General features: G+C 51.1%; 1 long non-coding RNA gene across 1 annotated transcript in view; it reads left to right on the top strand.

Moving 5' to 3' along the window:
• LOC309854718 overlaps window positions 1–15,640 on the top strand; it is a 285,553-nt gene that overhangs the window by 265,524 nt on the left and 4,389 nt on the right. The window contains exons 4-6 of the long non-coding RNA XR_014306379.1: window positions 3,918–4,129; window positions 6,053–6,207; window positions 8,796–9,001. This is a non-coding gene — a long non-coding RNA (uncharacterized lncRNA). The remainder of the gene's footprint in view (window positions 1–3,917; window positions 4,130–6,052; window positions 6,208–8,795; window positions 9,002–15,640) is intronic.

The raw sequence follows: 15,640 nt of genomic DNA, 5'->3' as shown, positions 1-15,640 counted from the left end.
AGAAAATACTTTTAGACTGTTACCACCTGGAAAAGAGAAATTGTATCTCTAAGGACTGAACCATCCAACTTCCTGTTGAAATTACGTTATTGCGAATCTTCAAACCCCATAGGTTCCTGGCCACCTTCACTCTAATAGAATATGTACCAGGAGTCAAGTGCATGAACTCAGTAGCTCGTCAAGACTCCTCCCTTTTCCCCTCCTCTTGGAGCTGGCAGAGCAGATGATATTACATGAGAGGGTCAAGCCCTGCCGTTTCACTATCCTAAGTGCAATCGGTTCTTAATGGCTTTGCCTGGGTTTGAAACAGAGACGAATCATCGGAGAGGACCACTAGAGAATGTGAGACAGGCAGATGTGTCCCTTGACTCCAGATGTATACAGTCAGCTGCTTATTGTCTATGAGCAGCTGGACATTCTGCGGATATTACAAATTCAGCAAACCCAAGTCTCAGCCCCCCGCATCCCTGGGCATGTCTGTCTAAGCTCCCATGTCCCCCACCCCACCAACGTCCTCCATCACCCACCCCATCCCCCCAAGCAGACAGCTAAGGGGCATCCCTGTCTCCTCCTCTGTACCACCCAAACCCCAAGTCTGAGCCGTTTTATCTCCCTGATAGCTAAAGAGCTGGAAGGTACAGCTGAAGGGACCAGGGGCGTGTTGGGGGTTTTCTTGTGCGTGCGTGCGTGCATGTGTGTGTGTGTGTGTGTTGTTTATTTGCCAGGGGCGTGGAAGTTCTAGGGTACAAATAGAGAAGTGATTGGGGAATGAAGCATCAAGCACTCCGGAAGTGAGGACACAGCTGGAGATTCTTCCGCGCTGGGCATTAGCTGCTAGTGATGGAGAGGGACCCTGATGTGACAGGTTTCACGAGGGAGGGAAGGCAGGGCTCGGGTGAGGTGACAGGTGTAATGACCGTCGCGCTGTCAGCCTCCTCTCTCGGTCCTGATGATGCAGTAGCCTGAGGGAGGGCTCTCTGCCTGCGCTCCCCCGACCCTGGGGCTGATCCTAATCATCGCGGCGAACAGAGACGCGTTTGGGTATCTGGTAATGGGCCGGCTGCCCACGAGACTCTGAGCTCCGTGAAGGCGGGAGCTGTGTCTGACATCGTGCTGCCGTGGTAACTCCTGGCAAGGTGTCTAACGCTTAGTCACGTTCTGGTGTCTGTGTTTCCTGGGGCTGCTTTAACAAATGACCGCACACCGGTGGTTTAAAAACAAAAGAAATGTATTCTTGTGTAGTTTGGGGGTGGGGGAGGGGGGGTGGAGGGACAGTTGTCCAAAGTCAAGGCATCAGGAAGGCCACATCCAAAGGCTCTAGGGAAGAATGCCTCCTCACCTCTTCTAGATTTGGTGGCTCCAGGCGTCCTTGGCTTGTGGTGGCATCACTCTGATCTCTGCTCGGTCTCTGTGTGCCCCCCTCCCCCTTCTCTGGCCTCTCCTCTTGAAAGGACACCAGTGTCTGCAGCCGTTGCTTTGAGGGCCTCCTGCTAAGTTCAGTACAGCATCATCTTGAGATCTTTATCTGCAAAAACCCGACTCCAGGTAAGGTCACGAGCTGAGGGTCATGAGCTGAGGGGACACCGCTCGACCCACTGCGGCAGGGGTGCGGTGACAACTGTTAGATTTCGTCCATGACGCCTTCCCTGCTCAGACTCCTTCATGATAGGCTCTCACTGGACTGTGCTCTTTTCTCTCAGAGCGTTTTCGTCCGTTTTCGTGACTCACACTGACCACTTTGCCGACACCCGTGTTGCCCAGTAGATGACAGGCTTCATGGGACTCGACGTTGTTCATGCCCCTCGTCATTCTGCCCCCAGCGCCAAACCCAGTGCCCCTCGCATAGAAGACACGCCATAAATACCTGTTGAATGAGCCAGTGAATGAATGAGTGAATGAATGAATGAATGAATGAACGAAGAAATGATCAGTGATGGACACTCTGTAGGTGTGCCCTCCATGACTAGGCGCTCTGTCCCACCCAGGGACAAGAGGCTCTGGCCATAAGGCCAGGCCCCGCACACAGTTCAACCGGCTCTCTCTGGAAATGGTTCAGTTTGTTTAATCATATTATAGAGGGTGCGTGTTTTACATGATCAATATATGTCACCCTAAGTGAACATGTCACCTAGCCTAATGGCTTCTGCAGGAGCGGTTTATTGGGGTTGGCATTCTCCTTTTGTGATGCCTGCTCTGGCGAGGGCAGTGACGATGGGCCCAGGACCCTTGGTGCCACGTGTGTCCCTGTGCCATGGTGTGCTAAATGAAATATGACAAGAGAGTGGCTTCCGGTAATTGCACTAATTGACTGTGGAGAGTCCGTGATTATGCCATTAGCTCCTCCCTGGGTAACACATCGTGAGTGTGGCCATATCTCACTGCCTTGGAGACCATCGGAATTGTGCGCGAAGGTTCAAGCAGGAGGGTCTGTCCCAGCTGCCTGTTCTCCGCCATATGCCAAGATTTCTCAACCTAATGTCCGAAAAGTAAGGGCTGAGGCAGAGAAGACCCCAATACTGGCTTCATCCTGGCCATTTGTTGCGATTAGATCATTGGTAAGACTCTGTAGCTCAGGCATCTCTGATCTTCTGTGCTCAGGTTTGGGGAGGAAGCGGGGGGAGTTGGAAATAATCCCTTTCCGACTGTGATGTTTAATTTTATGTGTCAACTCCCCTGGACCACAGAGTGCCCAGATCAAACACAATTTCCGGCCGTGCCTGTGATGGTGCTTCGAGCCAAGATTAGCCCTCGAATCCGTGCCTTCTGCACAGCAGATGGCCCTCCCAGTGTGGGTGGGCACCAGCCGATCTGTTGGGGACCTGAATAGAACAAAAGGCAGAGGCAGGAGGAATTCGGTCTTTTTATTTCTGCCTCACCACCTGAGCTGGGACATGTCACCTCATCTCCTGCCTGCAGACTGGGAGTTATACCTGGTTCTTAGGCTTTCAGACTCCGATGGGGTCACACCAGTGTCCTTCTTGGGTGTCCATCTTATAGATGGTAGATCGTGGGACCTTTCAGCTCCCATAATTGTGACAGCCAGTTGCTAATGTGGAAAAAGAAATACATATCTATCTATCTATCTAGGTTCTATTCTTCTGGACTTTCCTAATACACCTACGTACCATGCATGGTGCTTGTGGCTGACAAGGTCTGCGTACACAGTCGTGCACATTACAGACTTCATAGCATGTATGTTATTTCCCACACTTGCATCACATCCATTCAGAGAAAGGGGAAACCGTCCTAGGATTTCTAATGAGTCTATCTGAGCACTCGCCTGCTACTGGTCTCCTTGAACAGTTTTAAGAACCTTGAGATGGGGGAACGTGGTCCACGGCTGATACACTGGGCTTTCGTATGCCTTTTATACTGGAGATAGAGCTAGCAAGCTTTCCTCTGCCCCAGTAAATTCTTCCTCCTGAAAAGGCAGACAGTCCACGAATGTCAGTGGAGGGAGGAAGACAGAAATCAACTACCGAGAAATGGCAAATATGCATTAGTCACTCGTTCTTCCCCATCCTCTTCCGGAGTCTTTGCTAGGGCATGCAATAAATCATGGCTCTTTCCCATAGAGTTTTGCAGTTAGCAGGCACAAGGACAAATACCGAACACCATGCTCTTGGGGTTGGGGTGGTGGGGGAGAGAGTCCTAGTGTGTAACATTTGCCCATATCCGTGGCATAAGCACTCCCACCATGGTTGACCTGAGTATGACGTTGCTCAATGAGGAGCTGTTAAGGGCTGTGCACAGCTGCTCTCCTGAGCCAGTGGGAGCTGGCTCTTGCATACCAGTGAGATATTTCTCAACACAAAGCCCCAGAGATCCACAGCCAACCACTTAGAATTGGCAGAGAAAGAAAGAAAAAAAAAAAAGAAGAAAGCTTTTTACTATGTCTTTATCTCCTAATTTTACAGATAAGTAAATTCCCTGAGAGGGGAAAAAAAAAAAAGCTTGGACAAAGATGACACAGCAAAGAATAGAGTCAGAACACCGATCTCCCCAAATCCTAGCTCTCTCCTCAGGTCCCCTCCATGGGCCACACGGGAAGGGTTGGATCCCAGACAATTCTGCAGCCATTTGGCCAGCCCCAGCCATGGCTTGGAGAAGACTCCAGAACTATGATCAGGTACTTAGCATCTCTTCCTTTATTTAATCCAAATAATGACTGGATGAAGTAGGTATGTGATGGGTGAGGAAACAGAAGGTGTAGAGCTTTCCTGTGGTTATGGAGCCCATAAGTAGTGGTGCTGGAAAAAACCATACCTGAAGGCATATAGGCTCTTAACCTCTTGCACAGGCAGCTTCTGACACGGCCCCAGCGTTCCCCACGCCACCTCCCATATTCATGATCTTGTGTAATCCCTCGCCCTTGAATGCAGACCGGATCTAGTGATTTGCTTCTAATATGTAGAATTCAGCAAAGACCATCAGATGTCATTTCCTTGATAAAGTTGCAAAAGACCGTGACTTCCATCTTGCTGGTTTTCTCGCTTCTTGAGCTCTCTCTTGCCCACTCAGAGAGAGCTGCCATGTTTTTAGACTCTCTATGGAGTGACCCACCTTTCCAGGAACTGAGAAGATCTCTGGCTAACAGCTCTTGGGGCACTGAGAGCTTAGACCAACCTCCTGTAAGGAACTGAGTTGCCAACATGCACATCAGTGAACTTGGAAGGAGAAGCATGAGCTAACACCCATATTACAGTTTTTTTGTGTTTTTTTAAATTAATTAATTTATTTATTTGACAGATAGAGATCACAAGTAGGCAGAGAGGCAGGCAGAGAGAGAGAGGGGAAGGGAAGCAGGCTCCCTGCTGAGCAGAGAGCCCGATGCGGGGCTCGATCCCAGGACCCCGGGATCATGACCTGAGCCGAAGACAGAGGCTTCAACCCACTGAACCACCCAGGTACCCCCCATATTACAGTTTTTAAGAGACCTTTAGACAAGGAACCCAGCTAGCCCTGGGGATTTGGGATCCAGCAAAACTGTGAAATAATGAATGCTTTTGTTCGAAGCGGCTGCATTGGCAGGTGGTTTGTTAGTGCTGGGTAGCTGATACACCACCACTCTTGGTTGCATGAGCCGTTCGAGTAGGATCGGTCACGTTACTTAACTACCCTAAAACCCAGTCCTGGGTGGGGGCGGTGGGGAGATAGGGGGTCACAAGAGAATCTACAATACAGGGATTTTGGAAAATAAGGTAAAGTAACGCCAAAAAAATTCGTGCTCAGGGGCTCCTGGGGGGGCTCATTCGGTTAAGCCTCTGCCTTCAACTCAGGTCATGTTCTCATGGGTCCTGGGATCAAACCCCACATTGGGCTCCCTGCTCAGCGGGGCGTCTGCTTCTCCCTCTCCCTCTGCTCCCTCCCCCGCCCTGCTTGTACTCTCTCTCACAATAGATATATATACTTTTTAATTTTTTAAATAATATATTACTTGTTTCAGGGGCACAGGTCTGTGAGTCATCAGTCTTACACACTTCACAGCACTCCCCATAGCACACACCCTCCCCAGTGTGCATCGCCAGCCGCCCCGTCCCTCCCCACCAACCCCCCCAGCATCCCTCAGTTTGTTTCCTGAGATTAAGAGTCCAAAAAAAAAAAAAAAATCTTTAAAAAAAAAAAAAGTGCTTAGCAGAGTAAACAAAAGCACCAAAAATATGAGCGGAAACCAATTCTGTCTGGTTCCAAATCCCTGCATTGTCTCTTCTGCTCGAGTGTATAAACAGGATGGGGAACAAGAAGCTAAGGCAGACCTGAGGTGAGAAGAACCGAGGGGGATTTGTTCTTTTGGGGAACAGGACAGTCCTGAGCGAACAGGGTCTGGCAGGGCTTAAGGCAGAGAGCCAGAGCCAACCCTCCGTTGTGTAAAGCTCTTGGGAGGGTGGTGGGATATATAATATTTATAAGGACAGATCTGTTCATTCTTCCTAAAGACATCATCAGGCTGCATACTTTTTTCTTAGAAAAATAAAACTAACTCATACATAGAGATAATTATACCTGCCATGTAACCCCAGGATATAATTATTGACCACGTTCATCCATGCAGCACAGAGGAAATGGAAATGGCCACAAACTTCTCAGCCCATCGGACTTGTAAGCGGACTCAGTGTACCGCTTCTGATGCCCGGGCTGACAGTTTGACTTGCGTCTGCCCCAGAAATGTTGAGATCCCTTGGTCGGCATGTCTTGGTCCAAGTAAAGGTACAGTCACAAATCTTTTAAAAATACTCTCTGGGCTTGAAACCCAATAGTTCGTTTTACCACTGGCATCACCCTGGACAAGCAAACCAGCCTACCTGAGCCTCAGTTTCCTTATCTGAAAAACATAATATTCCTTACTTCACTGTGGTTTTGAGGATAAAATGAGTTCAGGTATACGAAGAAGTGCTTAGTACAATGATTGACCCACACGTGGGGCTCAGTGAATAATCATTCTGCTTCCTTTTGTTTGTATTTTTTTTAAGATTTTATTTATTTATTTGACAGAGATCACAAGTAGGCAGAGAGAGAGAAGGAAGCAGGCTCCCCATTGAGCAGAGAGCCTGACATGAGGCTCGATCCCAGGACCCTGGGACCATGACCTGAGCCGAAGGCAGACGCTTTAACCCACTGAGCCACCAAGGCGCCCCTGTTTGTATTATTTTAATCAGGAGCACAACATGGAACACACTGGGGAAAAATTTTTCTCAAGGTTAGTATTTCACAAATTCTGATTTGCAGGAATGTTAACTGGCATTGAACAAAATTAGAAAGGGAAAGAAGCTGGAGGAAGTTTCTTTCTAGGTGAAATAAGTTTCTTAGTGAAATGAGATAGGACAATTTAGATGAAAAAATGTTAAATGTTTTGTTTGCCTTTACATGACTTTTCAGAGCCTTTAATATGCAAATATGCATGTGACTCTCCATAAGGTATGTGATGTTTTCCTAATTTATTTCTACACAGAACTTTTTTTCCTCCCTAGAATTCTTGTTGTTGATACGTTATAGAAAACTGCTTTTGAGAACATACTTTAGAAAATTGTTTTCAGGTTAGCTCAATCAGACACTCTTCACTGGAAATTTCTGGTCATTTGAGGCCGTGTTCCACACAACCAAAGCACTGGGTAGAATCTTTTTTGTGATTTGTTTTATTCTCTTCCTCGACTTCTGTCAGTTTTCTGGAAGCATCTAAATTTGGGAACCACAAGATAGTCTATTTTTCTTAGGTGTTCCCCTGGCTTTGTTACAGAAAGGCAAATTTTCACTTTGGCAGTTGCATTCTCTGTATTTGATCTCTTTCCATACAAGGACTCTCAATGCTAAGTGTCCACCTTCCTGGTCTCTGACCCTCTGTCATGCAATTCAACTCAGAACAGCAGAGTCCCCAGGGTTTTGGTTCTTCTTTATACCAGTCTAGAGTAGAGACCCTGGCCAAGGGCCTGGGGCAGCAAGACCCCCGTCTGTCAAATTCTGGATCCTAAAGTGTTGTGACCAGTGGCCAGGGCCGAAATGTGTGTCTGCCTGAGGACAGAAATCACTGCCCACCAGGTCTCTCTCCTCCAGAATAAATCTAGAGACCTCAACATGTCAGCCGCTTGCTCCAACAATAGCTAGCCACTGGAACCAGAAATTATCCCCCACGTGGAACGGGGAAATAGCCAAACCCAAGAAATGCTCCCGCCGCAGTCTCCAGTTCCCCCCCAGGTTTCTCCCGAAGCTCTCATTTCCCTGTATTCTGACCGACCACGAGTTGTTTCCCACATCTCCCCTCCGCTGACTGTCAGCCAGCTAAGCCCCTGAAGTGCCAAGTCGCTCACTTGAGAGTAAACTGATAAAAAGATGCTCGCTAACCCGACCAACCACTATCAGGGAACTGTGCATTTTAGGTAGGGTTCTCCCAAAGAGAGAAGCTCTGAACCTCCGATAACACCATGACTGTCGCAGGGAAGGAGAGGAAAGGGGGGAAGAGCTAAAAGTCCCGTCTGCCAGTTCCTTTGCTCGGGCGTTCATGTATCTGCCAGTCGTGCCCCGAGAACGTGCTCTGAGCCAGGCACTGCAGAAAGTGCTCAGGATAGAGTGGAGGCTCCAACATTAGCCACCAGCCCAGTCTTCACAGACCACATTAAGCTTATTAATATGTATATTAATATATATAAATACATATATGTGTATGTATATATATATATTATGCCATATATATATATATATATGGCATAATTATGAATTGTTAAAAGGCTACTGTGGAAAAAGAACAGGGAACTGAAATGTGGAAAGATGTCATTCAAACCAAGCGGGAAGGTCCGTTCTCTCAAGGAGGGAATGGAAGCTGAGCCCTGTTGGAGGCGAACGAAGGGCCGTGCAGGAGAAATGAGAGATGCGGGCAGACGTCCCAGGCACAGCAGCACATTCGCTAAGGGGCTGAGGAGAGAAAGAGCTCCGCTTGCTTGAGAGACGGAAGGAAAGCCAGCGTGGGTGTAGGGTGCTGGGGGACAGGGCATCCCAAGACGGGGTAGCGCATCAGCCCTCTTTGGCAAGATGAGGTGCATGCGGTGAATGACCGCGGACTTCGGCGGGACGCCACAGTGTGTCTGTGGCTCCTGCGTCAGGGGTCAGGGTCCTGTATCAAGACCGGTGCCACGTGTCTCTCATTTTCCAGCAGCCCCGACATGTCCTCGTGGCCATGGCAAATGCACAAGCACGCGTGGAAGCGTGCAACACCTTTGAAGGTTGGGCTCTGAACCCTCTCACTGTCACTTTCTTTTCTTTTTTTTTTTTAAGGTTTTTTTTCTTTTTGGTTTTGTTTTTGACAGAGAAAGACACAGAGAGAGAATATGGAAGGGGGAGAGGGGGAAGCAGGCTTCCCGCTGAGCAGGGGCTCGATCCCAGGACCCTGGGATCATGACCTGAGCCGAAGGCAGAGGTTTGAACCCACTGAGCCACCCAGGCACCCCGTCACCGTTTTCTTTGCCAAAGCAAGTGGTGCGGCCAAGCTCAGAGCCAGACCAGAGGATATCCGGTAAGTTATATGGTAAAGGGCCTGAGTACCAGCTGGGCTGGGGTGCTGGGGGCATTTCTTCCACCTTCCACAGTTAGAGGAACAGATGGACAACATACACACTTTGGACAGGAAGCTACTAAGCTGACCGTTTATTGCTCACGTGACCTTGGGCCCTCTTGAATATTTGTTTCCCCGTCTATCAAACCCATCTGTTGTGGGCACAAGGGAAAGGCTGCTTCTTGAGGAAGATACTCAAACCTTCTGAACCCTGTGTATTTTTGTATGAAAATGAACTCGCGCTACACACCTCCTCGGAATGTCGGGGGAACGAATTGGGGTGATGAACATGAAAGTGATCTGTAAGGCGGGAAGTGGTCCACGGGCGTCCCTTCCTGCCCTGTTCGCAGCAATGCCAGGAAGTCGGAGACAGGACTCTCATTTCAGAGGTAAGGAAGCTGCCCCCCCGCCCCGAAATGCTGAACCCCATGCATCTGTCCCACAGCTGGGAAGGGGAGGAGAAGGGAGGGGTTGCACATCTCATCTGGCTGATTCCGAAGCTCCCCGTCCTTCACTTAACTATAAATTAAATAAGTTGCTTCCCCTGTATGAGGAATTGGCTGCGGTAGGACCTTCAGCGGAGATTACTGGTGTCGCTGGAGGTGATGGGTGTGATTTAGACCTTTCCCCAGCTGCTGCAGAGCCCGGTGCTGTCCCTTATCCCGAGGCGGCCAGTGGCCAACAGCTAATTCACCAGGGGCCATCCCAGCTGATTGGTTCATCAATAACCCATTATCTCTGCCATTGTAAATATCTTGGAAGGAATGTGACTTTTTCTGGAAGGAAAACGCAAGCATACCCAGGCTGCCTACAGCCAGTGCATAGCCTGGATCCCTGGGAAAGAGAAAAAGATTCTCGCTTCCGGTTTCCCATAGCAATGGGTAACAGACTCCTCCTGCCATCCTTGACGAAGGGGACCTGGCTGGGACAGTCAGAAGCGAGGGTCCTTGCATTAAGGAGTCTGTCCCGTTTGCCACTCACGGGACACTGCTGGGATGAGAACCATCATGAAGAGGGAAATTACCCAGAGCAGGCCCAGGCCGGCGGGCCCCAGTAGATGAAAAGTTGCTAGGGAGAACAAGAGATAAGTAGAAATGCCCCTGCGAGCAACAGCGAACCAGCCCTTCCTGCTTCTGTAAACAGGCTTCCCATCACACACCCCCCCACACACTGCCCTAACCACTGTTCCTGCCTAAAAACCCTCCGCTCCCCCAGTTTAAACCCCCCGACCAGCAGTCAGCATAGCCCTTGGAACGCGAGCCTCTGCACTGCCCTTGAACCCGAGCCTCTGCACTGCCCTGTAAAAACCCCGCAACCCTACTACCTGCCTGGGGCCCAGAATTTCAAGTGCGAGCTCGTCTGTATCTGCAGGCACAAGAAGAACCCGAGTTCCCCTGCTTCTCCAAGTGTTGCTTGGTTTCTCGTTGGTCAGATTATTTTCTGCAACATTTCTGGAGGCCCGAGCAAAATTCCAACGGTTCTGGCCCCTTGAGCCACAGGTCGGTGGCCGGGCTGCCCCAGAGCAGGAAGAGACATGGAACTGAATGAGGCGGCGCGTCCCCACAGCCGTACTCCTGGCCCTCCTTCCCCCGGAGCTGCCACCCTCCCAGCAGTCTTGACCCGCCTGGACTCCAAGGAGAAGGGGACCAACATGCCCGGTAGCTCGTCCGGACTCGGGAAGCCTCCTGGGAAGACGGGAAGACAAGCCGTTGTCAGGTCCCGCTCCACTGAGCAGAAGGGGAGCTTGATCCCAGGAATCCCAGGAATTTCCAGAAGGAATTCCATAGGCCCCGGACCTCCCAGAGGAGGAAGGGACCGGTCATAACTTGTGTGTGGCTGCGTGAGTGAATGAATGGCCTGTTTGAGTCTGTGGCTCCAACATCTCGAGACTATGCAGTCTGAGTGGGCCTTAACCTGTTTCCGTGGTGACCTCACGGTGTCACCCCAAAGGGGCACCAGTCCGGGGCTTATACCGATTCGCTACAGCTCGCACGCATCCTCCGGGAGGGCGGACAGGTGGGCTTCTGATTGGTCTGTTCTTTGGAGGGGCACCCACCTGGTTTGTCTTTGGGACACCGACCCCGGGAGGGGAAAAGGTGGACAAGAGAGCCTCTGTTCATCACGGGCTGAAGCTCTTCAAAGCCTATGGTCCTAGACTATATGCTCAAATATTTTAAGAAGGGATTCTCAGGAAACTATGGGATCAAAATGTCTTCTGGAAAATATACACATTATATGAGCTGGAACGGCCCACGTTTGGTGTCGGCTAGCCCTCCGAGGGCGACCCTAGACCTACTCACTGTCCAGGCCATTTACAGAGTTGTGGCGGCAACTCCCAGACACCCTGACCAATTCCCATAGGGTGATTCTTGGCTTCAGGTAGCCCACACTCTGCCCCCTCGGATCCGATTCTGCACTATTAGGAAGGGCCAGAGTTAGATATTTGTAACCCAAGTAAAAGAGGCCAAGGGCTGTGAGAAAGCAAAGCCTGTTTATCAGGGAGACCCAGAGACTGAGGACAGTCTGTTTGTGCCCCCACCATATGCCCCGAGAGCACCACCACTGGGACAGCTGATGCCACACCTTCTGGATAGCCCACCGCCTTCAGTGAGCCCACCGCAGCCACCTCTACAACCACAAGCCCAGAGGGAATTCCGAGCCTACCCCCGGTCCTGGAGCCCCAGCGCCCAGCCCAGGAGCTGAGGTCTACGCTCGTCTCAGGCTCCAGTTCCCCCAGCCGCGAGTCTCCAGATGCCGCTCCGTGAGATGCAAGGGCCACGACAGATCAACGCTCAGGACACCATCCAGCCTGGACACTCAGCTCGCAGCTATCAGCCCTTGAGCACCCTGACCTTCTAAATCGGAAAAGCCACACGCCGCTGTATGCAGAAGAGCCTCAGGCCATGACTGACCTGGACTCCCTGTTCTAGACCCACCAGCTCACTTGGGACAACTGCCACCAGGTTCTCCTGACGTCCTTCAGCATGGAGGAATGCCACAAATCCTCACCGAGGCATGTCACTGGTTCCAAGGCCAGCTCCCATCTGGAACCCAAAGTGCGGAGTCCTGGGTGCTAGAGGCAGCACCCAACACTTGGCCTGGCTGGGAGTCCCATACGGCTGAGGGACTTGCCGCCCTGAGTCCATACGGAACAGCTCTTCTACATGGACTCAGAGCAGGGGCGAAGAGCCAGCCAGCATGTCCAGAAGTGCAGCAGTTATCCATAAATCAGAAGCATCACCAACTGATTTCTACAAGAGGCTATGCAAGGCCTTCCTAGTGTACACCCCATTTGATCCAGAGGCCCCAGAAAACCAACGAATGGTCAACTCAACGTTCATGACTCAGTCATATGCCGATGTTCACCAGAAACTGCAGAAACTTGAAGGCTTCGCTGGCATGAATGCTACCCCGCTGGCAGGAGTGGTAAATAAGGTCTTTGCATGTTGAGACCATGAGGCCAAATGAGAAGCAGACAAAAGAATGAAGACAAAGGTATCGTTGCCAGCCGCCGCCTTGGGAAAACTGGACCCAACCGGATGGTCAGCCCCACCGCGGAAGGGGGTACCCAACAGGTGAGCCACACTCCGATAAGATCAATGTGCCTATTGTAAGGAGACTTGCCCCTGGGAAAATGAATGTCCCCATTATAAGGAGTCAACACAAGGGCCTGACCAAATTACTTCAGTAAAAAAGGAAAACAAAATGGCAGCCAGAGCCTCAAAGCCAAGACCTCACCAGTCTGGTTGGTACTGAGTCAGACTAGGGAAGACCAGACTCCCTTTTGTTAGGTCCCTAGAGCCTATGGTCAACATGAAAGTGGGGGGCCAACTGCTGACTTTCATGGTGGACACAGGCATTGAGAATTCAGTGTTATGACACCTGTGGCCCTACTCTTGGGACGTAAGGCCACAACTGTTGGGATGACTGGTTCCCAAACTGTCCACCAACTTTGTGGACCCCAAACATGCAAACTGGGGGGGCACAGTGACTCATGAGTTCTTATACCGACCAGAGTGCCCTGATCCCCTCATAGGTAGAGACTTACTGACCCAAGCTTGGAGCCCAGATTACCTTCACCCAAGGGGGACCTTCAAGCCTCACCTTGGGAAGGCCAAGTTCCCTCATTATAGCAGTAACTCCTACAGAAAATGAATGGCGATTTTTCTGTCCGGAAAAAGGAGACACCAAGAAGCGAACCAGTCTGTTGGACGAGTTCTCTGACATCTGGGCTCAAACAGGCGTCCCGGCATGGCTCTTAAGCACATGTCTATAGTGGTGGGTCTCAAGCCAGGGCGCTCCCTGGGCCCACCCAGACTGTGAGAGAGACACAGAGGACTTGGACCAGACTGTCACAGGGGCTCAAAAACTCACCCACAATATTTGCAGAAGGCCTGGTGGCAGACCTATCCACCTCCCCGACAGAAAATCTGCACTGCGCCCTGCTCCTTGATGTGGAGGACCTACCCCTGGCAGGCTCCAGCCGAGAGAAATGCTGGGAAGGGTCAGGGGCATGACTGACCTGACTCTGAGACCAGCTACAGAGTGTCCTGGAAGAAAGCTCAAGTCTGCCGGCAAGTCCCATACCTCAGGTTTGTCATCTCCAAGGGGCGACATGCCCTCAGCCCAGAGAGAAAGCAGACTGTTTGTTCTAGCCCACAACCAGAGACCAAAAAGGAAGTCCGCGAATTCCGGGGAGGAGCAGGGTCCTGCCACATCTGGATACCTGGATTCTTAGCTCAGGCAAAGCCACTGCAAGAGGCAGGATCGGGCAAGGACTCTCTAAACTGGGGGCAGGACCAAGGAAAGACCTTCCAGGAGGTCAGGAAACAGCTAGCCAGCGCCCCTGCATTGGTACCAGATGTAAGGGGCGATTCAGCCTGTTTGTTCATGAAAGGAACCGCACGGCCCTGGGAGTCCTCACCCAGACAGTGGGTCTGTGGCAGTGGCCTGTGGCCTATCAAAATACCTGGACCCAGTGACATCAGGGTGGCCACCATGTCTCCAGGCTCTAGCTGCCACAATGGCCCTGATGCAGGAGGCTGATAAACTCACCTTAGGACAGGGTATTCATATCCCAGTTCCCTATGCAGTTACGGCCCTAACGAATGGACAGGGGCACAGATGGCTGCCCAGCTCCAGAATGGCCCAGCACCAAGGACAGCTCCGTGAGAACCCCCCCCCCCCCCTGGAGTCAGGCTCAAGACCTTGCAGACTCTCAGCCCCACCCCCTTCCTGCCGGCAGAGGAAGGGCCTCCAGGTTACAGCCGTGAAGACGTAACAAAGTTAACTCCAGCAGACCCGACTTGACAGATGTCCCCCTCTCAAGATACTGAACTTGAGCTATTCATGGACAGAAGCAGCTCCATTAGAGAAGGACAATGGAGAGCCAGATTCACAGGGTAACTGCTGTCGATGACATCATCCAGGCCGGAGACGTACCCCGAGGATGGTCCCCACAGCGACCAAACTCTGGGCATTAATCCAGGCGCTATGACACGCAAAAGGAGAACGATTAAACATCTACACCGATTCAGAGGCATATTTGGGACCCTCCAGGTCCACGGGGCCATTTACAAGAGAGAGGACTACCTACAACAGGGCGGGGGCAGAGGAACAGGATATAAAGAACAAGGAAGAAATCCTCCAGCTGCTGGAAGCAGTCTGGGAACTGTCCCAGGGAGCTAGGACGGGCCAGGCCGCTAAACTCTAGTTACCTCTGGAATCGCCTCCCATGCAAAATTACACCAAGGAAGGAAAATTATGGGCAAAAAAACGAGGGGAGAGAAAAGGGAGAAGGGAGCTGGTAGAAAGTGCCCGACCAGGGACTTCCCATACCCAGTGCTGTAGCAACCCCCGTAGTATGGCAGCATCACAAACTCACTGACTTGGGGAAAACAGCCCTGGAGAAGCTGCCAGGCAGATACTGTTTCATCCTTGAACTCCCCACCCTGTGAGCCCAAACAAGTGGGAGGGGCAGTATGAGAGCATGAAATGAGGCAGAACCAGGACCTAGACCAAGCCCCAGGATCCAAACAATGGGCACCCTGCCTTTCAAAGACCCGGGGATCGACTTCACAGAGGTCCAGCCGTGCCAAGGACACCGATACCTCTGGTGCCTCCTTCACACATACTTAGGGTGGGCTGAGGCTGACCTTAACCATTTGCACAGAGAAGGCATGAGAAGTCATAAAAGCCCTCTAGAGGTAGGTAATCGCCAGGTATGGACTTTCCCCTTTCCATCCACTCAGACAACAGACCGAGTTTCATAGCAGAAATAGTTCAAGGCCTACCCAAAACCTAAAAAATAGAATGGAAGCCCCACTCAGCCTGCAGACCCCAGAGCTCAGGGAAAGTCGAGTGTATGAACCGGACCCTGAAAACAACTTTAGCCGAACTCTGCCAGGGAACTCGGTCCCCCTGTACTGCTGGCCGTGCTCAGGGCACGCTATACCCCAAGGCCCTTGGGTTACTCACCTCTTGAGATTCTCTAGGACAGGCCACCTCCTTGTAGTAAGCAGGTTTGGAGGAGACCTCAAAGAGATTGGAGATGTAGAAATGTCCTGACAACTCTGAGCCCTGGGAAAAACTCTATACCGC

Source organism: Mustela nivalis, assembly GCF_964662115.1.
Source record: "Mustela nivalis genome assembly, chromosome: 19".
In the NCBI taxonomy this organism is placed as follows: domain Eukaryota; kingdom Metazoa; phylum Chordata; class Mammalia; order Carnivora; family Mustelidae; genus Mustela; species Mustela nivalis.
This window is presented reverse-complemented; position numbering and strand designations above follow the sequence as displayed.